The 9,502-nt window shown below is 47.6% G+C and overlaps 1 non-coding gene across 1 annotated transcript; it reads right to left on the bottom strand.

Moving 5' to 3' along the window:
• Positions 1-1,499: 1,499 nt before the first annotated feature.
• Positions 1,500-1,568, bottom strand: TRNAA-UGC (transfer RNA alanine (anticodon UGC)). Its single transcript has one exon. It is a non-coding gene; the product is annotated as a tRNA-Ala (tRNA).
• Between the last annotated feature and the right edge of the window lie 7,934 nt (positions 1,569-9,502).

The raw sequence follows: 9,502 nt of genomic DNA, 5'->3' as shown, positions 1-9,502 counted from the left end.
TTGTGGGCCATCTTCCAGAGCCTGCATGCCAGTGGTGGGCAGAGGCAAAAGTGGGTGCAGCAAAGCATGTGACTCTGACCTTTGGACATTAGGCCAGTGGTGACTGGTGGCAAAGCACCTTGAACAACTCTTTGAAAGTTCAGACTAAAGCCCGGAGCAGATTCCACTGCCCCACTGACATGGAGCCACCAGCCACCACTGTGCATTCCAGCTATGCAAAAGTCAGAAGTTTCTGCACATGCCCACACACCCCTCCTTCCTCCATCTAGGCAAGCAAGAGGCATTATCAGAGTTCAAGGACACATCATAGCCAGCCAAAAGCACTCAAGGAGGTATGGAGCTTGGCTGATGGGAGGTGTGGCCTGGATAGAGGGGTGTGGCCTAGGGAAAGACCCGAAAGCTAGCTAAGGAGGCACATTCAGGCCCTAGACCTGAAGTTCTCCATCCAATTCTAGAGCGCCAGTGTGGGGTAGTGGTTGGAGTTTCTGGTTAACACTGAGGAGGCCCAGTGTTTAAATCTGTCTTGGCCCCTGAAGTTCCCTGAGTGGCCTTGGGTCAGCCTCCTACCTCTGTGTCTAACCCACCTCACAGGATGGTTGTGAGGTTAAAGTGAGGGGGGGGACTACAGAACTGTGCGTGCCACCTTGGGCATGAAATAAATGCAATAAACAAAGAAGTTTGCATTAGGCTAGAAGAAATGATCGTCACCCCCCGATTCACAGAGCTGCCGTAGGGTAGTTCCCTGAACACAAGGCTGCATCTTCATCCCACACTCCTGTTTGCACTGCCTTGCTGGGAGTCTTGTCGCCATGGCAATGGGTGCTCAAAAAATAAAAAAAATAAAATCCAGGCTGGCTCTGCTTCTTGCATTCTGCGGTACCGTTGCATTGAAACAGGGGGAGTTTCTTTCCAATTTACACATGATGGCAATTGGGATGATTAGGCATAAGAACGTGCATGCAAGGAAGAGAGGGAGCGTGGGAGAAAGGGCCAGGGGCTTTTGTGCAGGCCCTGCAGTTTTTGGACACCCTCCCCAAAAAGGCCCAAGGCAATCATTCAGATTAACATCTCCTCTTCTCTGGCCCCTCTGCCTATGGAACTGTTTGCCTCACCCCTCCCTCCCGTTCCACAGTTGGTGTGAAATCAGAAATCCTGGCCTGCTGAATTATGCATAAGCCTTCGTGATTAACGGCATCTCAACTCAATTTGGGCCTCCTCGCCTTTGCGTTAACCTCCTCCCCAGTTTCATCGGAAATATTTGCTGTAAAACACCGGCAAGGGTCCTTGAAAATACCGAGTGGGTTGGGAGAGGGATTCGCAGGGGCTTGGCCATGTTCTTTGGGCAGAAATGCAGGAAAGAACAGTGAAAAATATAGGAAGAAATGCAGGAAGCCACTTTATACCCAGTCAGACCACTGAACCATCCAGCCCAGTATTTTCTACACTGACTGGCAGCAACCATCCAGGTTTTTCAGGCAGGGCTCTCTCCCAGCCCTACCTGGAGATGCCAGGGATCGAACCTGGGACCTTCTGCATGCAAGGCAGATGCTCTACCACTGAGCTACAGCCCTTCCCCAAGGTCCTGGGCGCTGACATTACCAAGGGGTTAGCAATATGCATCCCGTCACTCCAAAAACAGACACCACATTGACATCTGCAAAGGCATCTGGGTGGCCAGTGCTGGGAACACTCTTTTAGACCCAGATGGACCTGGGATCTGATCCAACAAAGCAATCCTGACATTTGAAAAGCAAAAACCCTGAATCCCCAAGGTGGCAAGAACATAAGGAGAGCCTTGCTGGATTGGACCTAAGGACGATCTAGCACAGCATCCTGCATCCCGTTATGGTCAAATAGATCCCTCCAGGAAGGCCACAAGCGAGTCATAAAGTCAATCCTCCCCATTACCCCACAGCTGCTGGTATGCAGACATACGCTGCCTCTGAATGTGAAGGTTCCACTTTACTACTGTAGTTAATAGGCACGGATACAACTATACTCCATGAATTTGTCTAATTCTCTGTTAAAACCATCTAAGCTGGACATCATTGACAAGGAAATGGGGCACTTGGAATGGAGGGCCCCCACTTACATTCTCGATGGCTCCTGACAAACTCTTCCATGGAGGTGAGGCTTAGGCAGGCCTGGTATTAGTAACTGACCAGGTCGGGCACTGGCTGATGGTCCCAGTGGCTCAGAATGGGCCATCACCAGCCCAAACCTGACAGGGATGCCTTACAGAGCACCTTGTCACCCCCGCCCTTCTGCAGCTGTTTAATCACTGGGCAATGAAACTCAGAGCCACAGCCCATAGACCGAAGAAATACAATGCCCTGGGCCATCGATCTATGAACTCTATGGACTGTTTTTTGAGTATACTGAAATCCTGGCCAGCCTTTGCTATCATTCAGAAGCAGCACTGCTGCTTACCCAACCCTAAAATGTCTCCTGGGGGCACCAGCCAGGAAGTTGGTAACTATTGCTGCTGCAGCCGTGGCAGGAGTGGGGAAAAAGTGTGGCTGCGTTGGGGATATGATGTGTGTGTATGTATGTGTGTGTGTGTGTGTGGGCTAAGTAGCACCATGCTGGAGGACCCCAATAGTCTGACATCAGCCCTGGGCTTACGCCTTACACCTCCCTGCAGGGCTATTTCAGTTGGCCCACCCTCCTTGCAGGGCCCAAACCAGCCCTAGAGCAACATTGCAGGTTATTGGGCCTCTGACAGAAGACCTGCTGGATAGGATTTTCACATTGTGTCAGCCCTCATCCGCACCATATATTTCAAGCAGTATAATACCACATTAAACAGTTATGGCTTGCCCCCAAGAATCCTGGGAGCTATAGCTCATTAAGGATGCCAAGTGTCAGAAGGCCGCTGTTTCACTCATGGAACTACAATTTCCAAAGTGGTTTAGCAACTAATCCCTCTTCCAAGGAAACTCTGGGGAATAGGGGTCTCCTGACAACTCACAGCACCCTTAACAAACTATATAGTTCCCAGGATTCTTGGGGGGAAGCCATGTCTGTGAAAGTGGTATAATATTGCTTTATTTGTATAGTGTGGATGTGGCCTCCATTTAATATGTGTTCATTCGTGTGTGTCCCATTTCTGCACCAATCTATGATTTTTTTTTTAAAGCACAAAAATTCACATTTTCACATAATGTTATATTTGAATGGAATTATTTCACTATGCATTTTTGTGTGCATTCTACCATGAAATTGATCACTTTGGTACACATTTTCACCTAAAATGCACATGTTTGTATACACTTTAGCCTAAAATATGCAGCTTGATAGGCAAATTTGGTACACTTTTTTTGAGCTAAGCACTCTCTCCCAGAATCTGGAGTAATGCAAAAACAGAAGGTAAGGGCATTCTGATCTGATGTACATAGCACAGTCTAGGAAAGTGTGAATCAGGTTGTTTCACTTAAAAAACCCCCAGACTGAATGAAATCCTCCAGCATCCCTACTGCTGCTGATTAAGCCACATGTGTCTCTGGCTCCCACATATGACAAATGCAGGGTGCAGGTAGGTTCAGGTTGAGAGAGAAGGCCCCTAAGGTTCTGAGCTGAATAAGGCTTAATAGGTCAAAAACAGCACTTTGAATTGAGCCCAGAAATTAATCAGCAGCAAATGCAGTAAGGCCAGGATCTGAAGGGAGATGTGTTTCCCATCCAGAGTGTGGATTTAACCAGAGAAGCCAGGTCTTAAACCAAGTATATGGGTCTACTTTGATTGGCAGTAGTCTAGAGAAGAGATCCCTTTCCTATTAGATCCCTACCTGATCCTCTCATCTGGGATGCCAGGGACTGAACAGAGGATCTTATGTGTCCTTCAAAATGTGCTCTCTCATTCTGAGCTGTATGGCCTCTTCCCAAATTAATTTAGACAAGACAGCAAATAGGGGAGCAAGCTAGGGATGGAAGGATCTGTTAATTTTGTCTCTCTCAGTTCCTCATTTTTCCAATCTTAACTTCAGTTCCCCACATTTCTGCAGCAATTTGTGATTTTTTTAAAATCCTCATGAAAATTCTTCAGCATTTTAGTGCAAATTTCTCCTAATAAGCATGTTTTTGTATACAATTTTGAGTGATGCACACATTTTTGTAAGCATTCACCTAATATAATGCACAAACCACTTTGAGATCTATTTGATAGTAAGCAGTCATTAAATGACATAAATAGTAATATTATTTTTGTATGTTAGTTTCATTAACATATTTGTTTTATGCACATTTCCCCTAATAAATGCAGTTGGGTAAACAAGGTTTGGTTGGAGAACTGCATCACAAAATCTGGACAAGTGCAAATTTCAAAGGATGGTTGTGACTCTGTTCTCATATTGTTTCGGAAAGGGTAAATCTGACAGATTCATCTCTAAGCAAGGGTGTAGTCATCCAGGGTTGGGGAGTCTTAGCCCCCTTGTTTTTGGGGGAGCCTGGTCCCAGCAGGTTCCCTATGTCTCAATGAGCCAATAAGCATGAAAGGGGAATGTTTTAGCTACTGAGAAGAGTCTTCTAATATGCTTCCTTGTCCTTCCCTGCTGATTGGAGCAAATCAGAGTGAAAGGAGGTGAGTCAGCCACTGAGAAGACTCTAACACATTCTTCTTTCATGCTGATTAGCTCCTAGGGATCTCCATTTGTGGGAGAGGACATTATCAAGGATACAGAGGCAGAAAGCAGCATTCATACCTGGCCAGATTATTATATCATCTTAAAAGATTGTATAATCTTAGAAGGCGTTTGGCTGTGACTATCATGAAGGGACCCTGCACTTCTGAATTTGCCACTATAGCACTTCCTCTAAGGCTGAATTCACACCATACATTTATTCCACTGTTATGCCACTGTTATCATTGCTTCCCCCAAAGAATAATGGGATTCCGAGTGGTTTAATAGCCAGTCTCTTTTCCCAGAGAACTCTGGGTATTGTTGCTCTATGAGAGGAAATGGGGTCTCCTAACAACTCTCAACACCCTTCACAAACTACACTTCCCAGGATTCTTTGAGGGAAGCCATGACTGTGTAAAGTGGAATAATAGTGGAATAAATGTATGGTGTGAATGTTGTATAAATGTGAACTGAACTAAATTTATCCCCCATTTCTACCTGCAGTCATGAAATTGCATGCAGACCCTGCAAGCCAAACAAAACCACAGACACCAAGGCACATGGTTGCGCAAGCAGAGAACATGATCACAAAAATAGTCTTAGCCCAGCACCCAGCTTTTAATTACCAGCAATTCCAACAGCTCACACTAATGATACCCAAGTCACCATGTCAATCGTTTTGGCCTGGACGTTTTATAAATGAAAGAATTTTTGAAACAAACTGCTTCAGCTTCTCCTACTGTACAGCCGCCCCAAGGCCAAGTCATTAAAATCAGCTCTGATGGTAACCCAATGACCTTTCATTAAAGAAACAGCGTCGGCTGATTCACTGCCCGCATTTGCAAGATTAACAGAAGATGAGCTCTTCCTCTTTCTCCCATCTGTGATCCGCTGTTTTCTAATTAGGGAAGAGATAAAATCATCACTGCTATTACTAATAAACTCCCCCCCCCATTTTGCTGAGGCAATGCTTTCTTCCAGGTATACATAGAATCCATTAGCTCAAAAAGCAAGTTTGGGAAATTGACCCATGTTCTCATTTGGACAACTTTCCATTTCAGCTCTAACAAACAGAGGGCACCTTTATTGTTTTGCCTCATTCAGTGACCCTTTGGGTTACTTCAGGCATAGTCCACTGCAGCATAAAGCTGCAGCATCTGTGTGCAAATTAGACATTCCATTTGAAATACCCAGGCTGAACTTTATTATCATGTGTAGTATGCATGTAAATAATGGGGGACCTCTGGCTCTCCAGATGTTGCTAGACTGCAACTCCAAGCATCCCTGATCATTGACCATGCTGGCTTGGTCTGGTAGGAGTTAGAGTCCAGTGATACCTGGAGGGCCACGGGTTTCCTACCATCAGTGGCGGCTGGTGGCTCCATGTCAGTGGAGCAGTGAAATCTGCTCTGGGTTTGAATCCGAACTTTTCAAGAAGCTGTCCAAGGTGGGTTAAGCACCTTGGACAGCTCCTTGAAAGTTCAGACTAAAATCCAGAGTGGATTCCAGTGCCCCACTGACATAGAGCCACCAGCTGCTACTACCCACCACTGAGTCATTACCACTGTACATCATCATGTTTTTCAGCTGAGTCAGTACCAGGTTCATCTTCAAGTCATCCAGTGCTGAGCCATCAAGTGAATTCAGTGTAGATATGACGGAGGCCCTTTAGTAGCCAAAGATCAGGGCTGAAGCACAGGCAGCAATCTAAAGTGAGCCAGGTCAGAAGAACAAACCAGGAAGCATGGTCAAGGAGTAAGCCAGACATCAGGCCCAAAGACACAGGCAAATGCGACAGCTCAGGAAGAGCTTGGTGCCTGAGCAAGGCTCAGCTGGGACAGGAAGCCCTCTTATGCTCCTTCCTGGCCTGGAGGATCCAATGGCCCATCTAAGTGGGTGGAGTCAGTCTAAGGCCTGAAGGTACAGTAGGGCCCCGCTTTACAGCACTTTGCTTTACAGCGCTCCACTAATACAGCAGTTGTGAATTGTAGAAAGGCCCCGCTTGTCAGCTCTACACTGCGTCAGCAGTGCCGGTGGGGGCTGGAAATTCCTGGGTGGTTGGCAGGGAAGCAAAGTCCTTAGCTGGCAGTCTGGCCATAAATCTGCCAGGTCTTAGGAGGAGGGAATCTGATAAGGGCCAGGCTTGTCCGAAGCGTACTTGCCGAGTCAGGAGTCCAGAAGCGAGGTCAGTAGAGGTCCGGGATCAAGTGCCAAGGGGTCAGTCCGAAAGAGGGTGCCAGGAAACTAGGAACACACAAGCCACGCCTGACGTTGCAGTCAGCAACAAGCTGCAGCCAAGGTGTGCCTTATAAAGAGCAAGGTTGACAGCAGGTGTGAGTCCTCAGCGTTTGGGCCTTAAGGAGACAGGCCTGCCTCTCTTCTGCCTGACCTTCTGCTGTCTACGTTCTGCAGGTGAGGGGGGAGTATCCTGTTCACTGTCTGTGTCTGGCTGCAGGGACTCTGCTGTATCTGGGGTGCTCTGCAGCTGAGGGGGAGAAGGAGCTGGATTCTCAGGAGGCTCCTCCATGTCTCCTTCTGAGTCTGCTGCTCCTGGGTCTGCTGCTGTTACTCCCGAGTCATCCTCATCTGAGGAGTCCTCTGACGGGGCCATGACACCGCTTTACAGTGCGGCGTTTTTTTGCCGCTGGGTGCCATTTTGGTCAATGTAAGTCAATGGGAACCGCTTTACAGTGGTTTTCACTTTACAGTGGGGGTCCGGAACGTAACCTGTTGTATGAGCGGGGCCCTACTGTACTTCACTGAGAAGCTGTCACTGGCTGTTCTGTAGCTCACCACATGGTGGAGCTGTCCACAGATCCCAGCAGCTCCCAACACAATATGGGGTGGGGGCGGGAGAGAAAAAAAAAGCAAGTGTGCTAAAATGTGAGACTTTACGAAAGGCAATGGATGGAATGGCTGCTATATTGTCCTGTTCCTAGGAGATACTTTTTATTTCTCCTTGTGTTGTCTCCCTACAGGTCCCTGATATTAGGCACCAAATAGTGTGTGGATCAATCTGGGCCTTCTCTCAGCTTGGTGCCAGTGTCTTGTCCTGTGCCACAGTTCTGAAACAAGCCTTGTTTCGGAAGTCTTTTTCTCAAGGATGGCACCTAGGCTGCTTGCAGCACAAACCCCGCCACTTGACCACAAGGACCGTCAGTTGACCTTAAGGACCAATCCCTCTCTGCAGGGCCAGCCCCAGGTTTGAGGGGGATTGTGCAAAATGTTAAAATGTCGGCTCCAAGCCATGAAATAAACAAATCAATGTGAAGCTTTTTGAGATTCACCACCAAGCAACCTATGTTCTACTTAAGATGGGGGATTTGTAGCCCCTAGTGTGGAGGCCTCATCTGACCACACAAGCCAAGTTTTCTGCCTCCTACCAGACCCCATTGGTAGTGGGGCAAAAAAAGGGGGAGGGAGAAATAGACACAGCATCAGTGGTGGCTGGTGGCATTAGGACTGGTAGGGTGGAAGTCAGAGAGCCCAACTGTAGGTGGAGCCAGAGCCAATGACAGGCAGAGCCAAATAATTCTTGTACCCCCCCCAATCCTTCTCCCTGCAGAGTTGTACAAATGGCAACACTGATACTAAAGAGGAGGAAGTTGACAGGCAGTGCCACTGGTTGTAAGTAAGAAGGTAGGCAGGTGGGGAGCTGGCTGAAGGCAGACTGAGATTGGTGGTGCAGTGCCCCACTAGCATGGACCAGCCTCCACTGCACTGCACAGCAGTGGTAGGGTGCAGTGCCCTGATGGGGGGGGCAAACTGTCCTTTACCTGGTCATTAGATCATTTGATGAATCGAGAGGAGGCAATAAACTCTTCTCCTCAGCTGATTTGCATGGAACATCCAGGGGTGGAGAGGTGTGTGCTTGTGTGTGGCCTGTGTGCATGTGATAGTGTGTGGTGGCCACACCACTAGCACACGGCCCCGGTGGATTTATTTATTTATTTATTTAATTTATATACCGCCCTAAGCCCGAAGGCTCTCTGGGCGGTGTATCTTACCTCAGTATTGTCTACACTGACTGGCAGCAGTTCTCCAGGGTTTCAGTCTGGAGTCTCTCCTAGTCCTCACTGGAGCTGCTGGGGACTGAACTTGGGACCTTATGCATGTGAAGCAGATGCGCTGCCACTGAGCTATGCTCCTTTCCATTGTCAACATTGCTAAGGGCTTTCTTGTTACCCTCCATGCCTACTTGCCTTCCCTACAATAGTTCCCCGTTTCACTTCCTTTGCTCTGGAAACTTTTTGCCTTAACAAGGGCCCCATCTGCACTACACATTTAAAGCAGGGTTGTATCACTTTGAACAGTCATGGCTTCCCCCCCCCAAAAAAAATCCTGGGAACTGTAGTTTGTTAAGGGTGCTGAGAGTTGCTAGAATACCTCTATTCTTCTCACAGAGCTACAATTTCCAAAGTCCCTCTTCCCACTAGATGTCAAGCAACATGGGGTACAGAACCAACCCTGTGCAGGACCCCACACTGGAGAACCCATAGAGCCAAACAATGCTCCCCCAAAAACCACCTCCTGGAGCCATCCATCCAAGTAGGAACCACCACAATGTGGTACCCCCAATACCCAGTTCAGTTCTCCCAGTAGGATAACATAGTTAATGATACTGAAAGCCACTGAGAGATCAAAGAGGATCAACACACTCCCCCTGTCTCTCAATGGGCAACCAAGGCAGTTTCCATACCAAAACCCAAACTGATTCTTGATTGAAAAGGATCTAGAAATCCGCATCCTCCAAGAGCTTGTGAATCTGGTTGGCAACTACTCTCACAAGAACCTTGCCCAGAAAAAGGTCATTTGACTCTGGTCTAAAATTATGATGAATGTTCAGATCCGCAGGAGGTTTCTTCAGGAATAGTCTTACTACA

Source organism: Rhineura floridana, chromosome 14 (assembly GCF_030035675.1).
Source record: "Rhineura floridana isolate rRhiFlo1 chromosome 14, rRhiFlo1.hap2, whole genome shotgun sequence".
NCBI lineage: Eukaryota > Metazoa > Chordata > Lepidosauria > Squamata > Rhineuridae > Rhineura > Rhineura floridana.
Note: the sequence above shows the minus strand (reverse complement) of the source record. Positions and strands in the feature narration are given on the sequence as shown.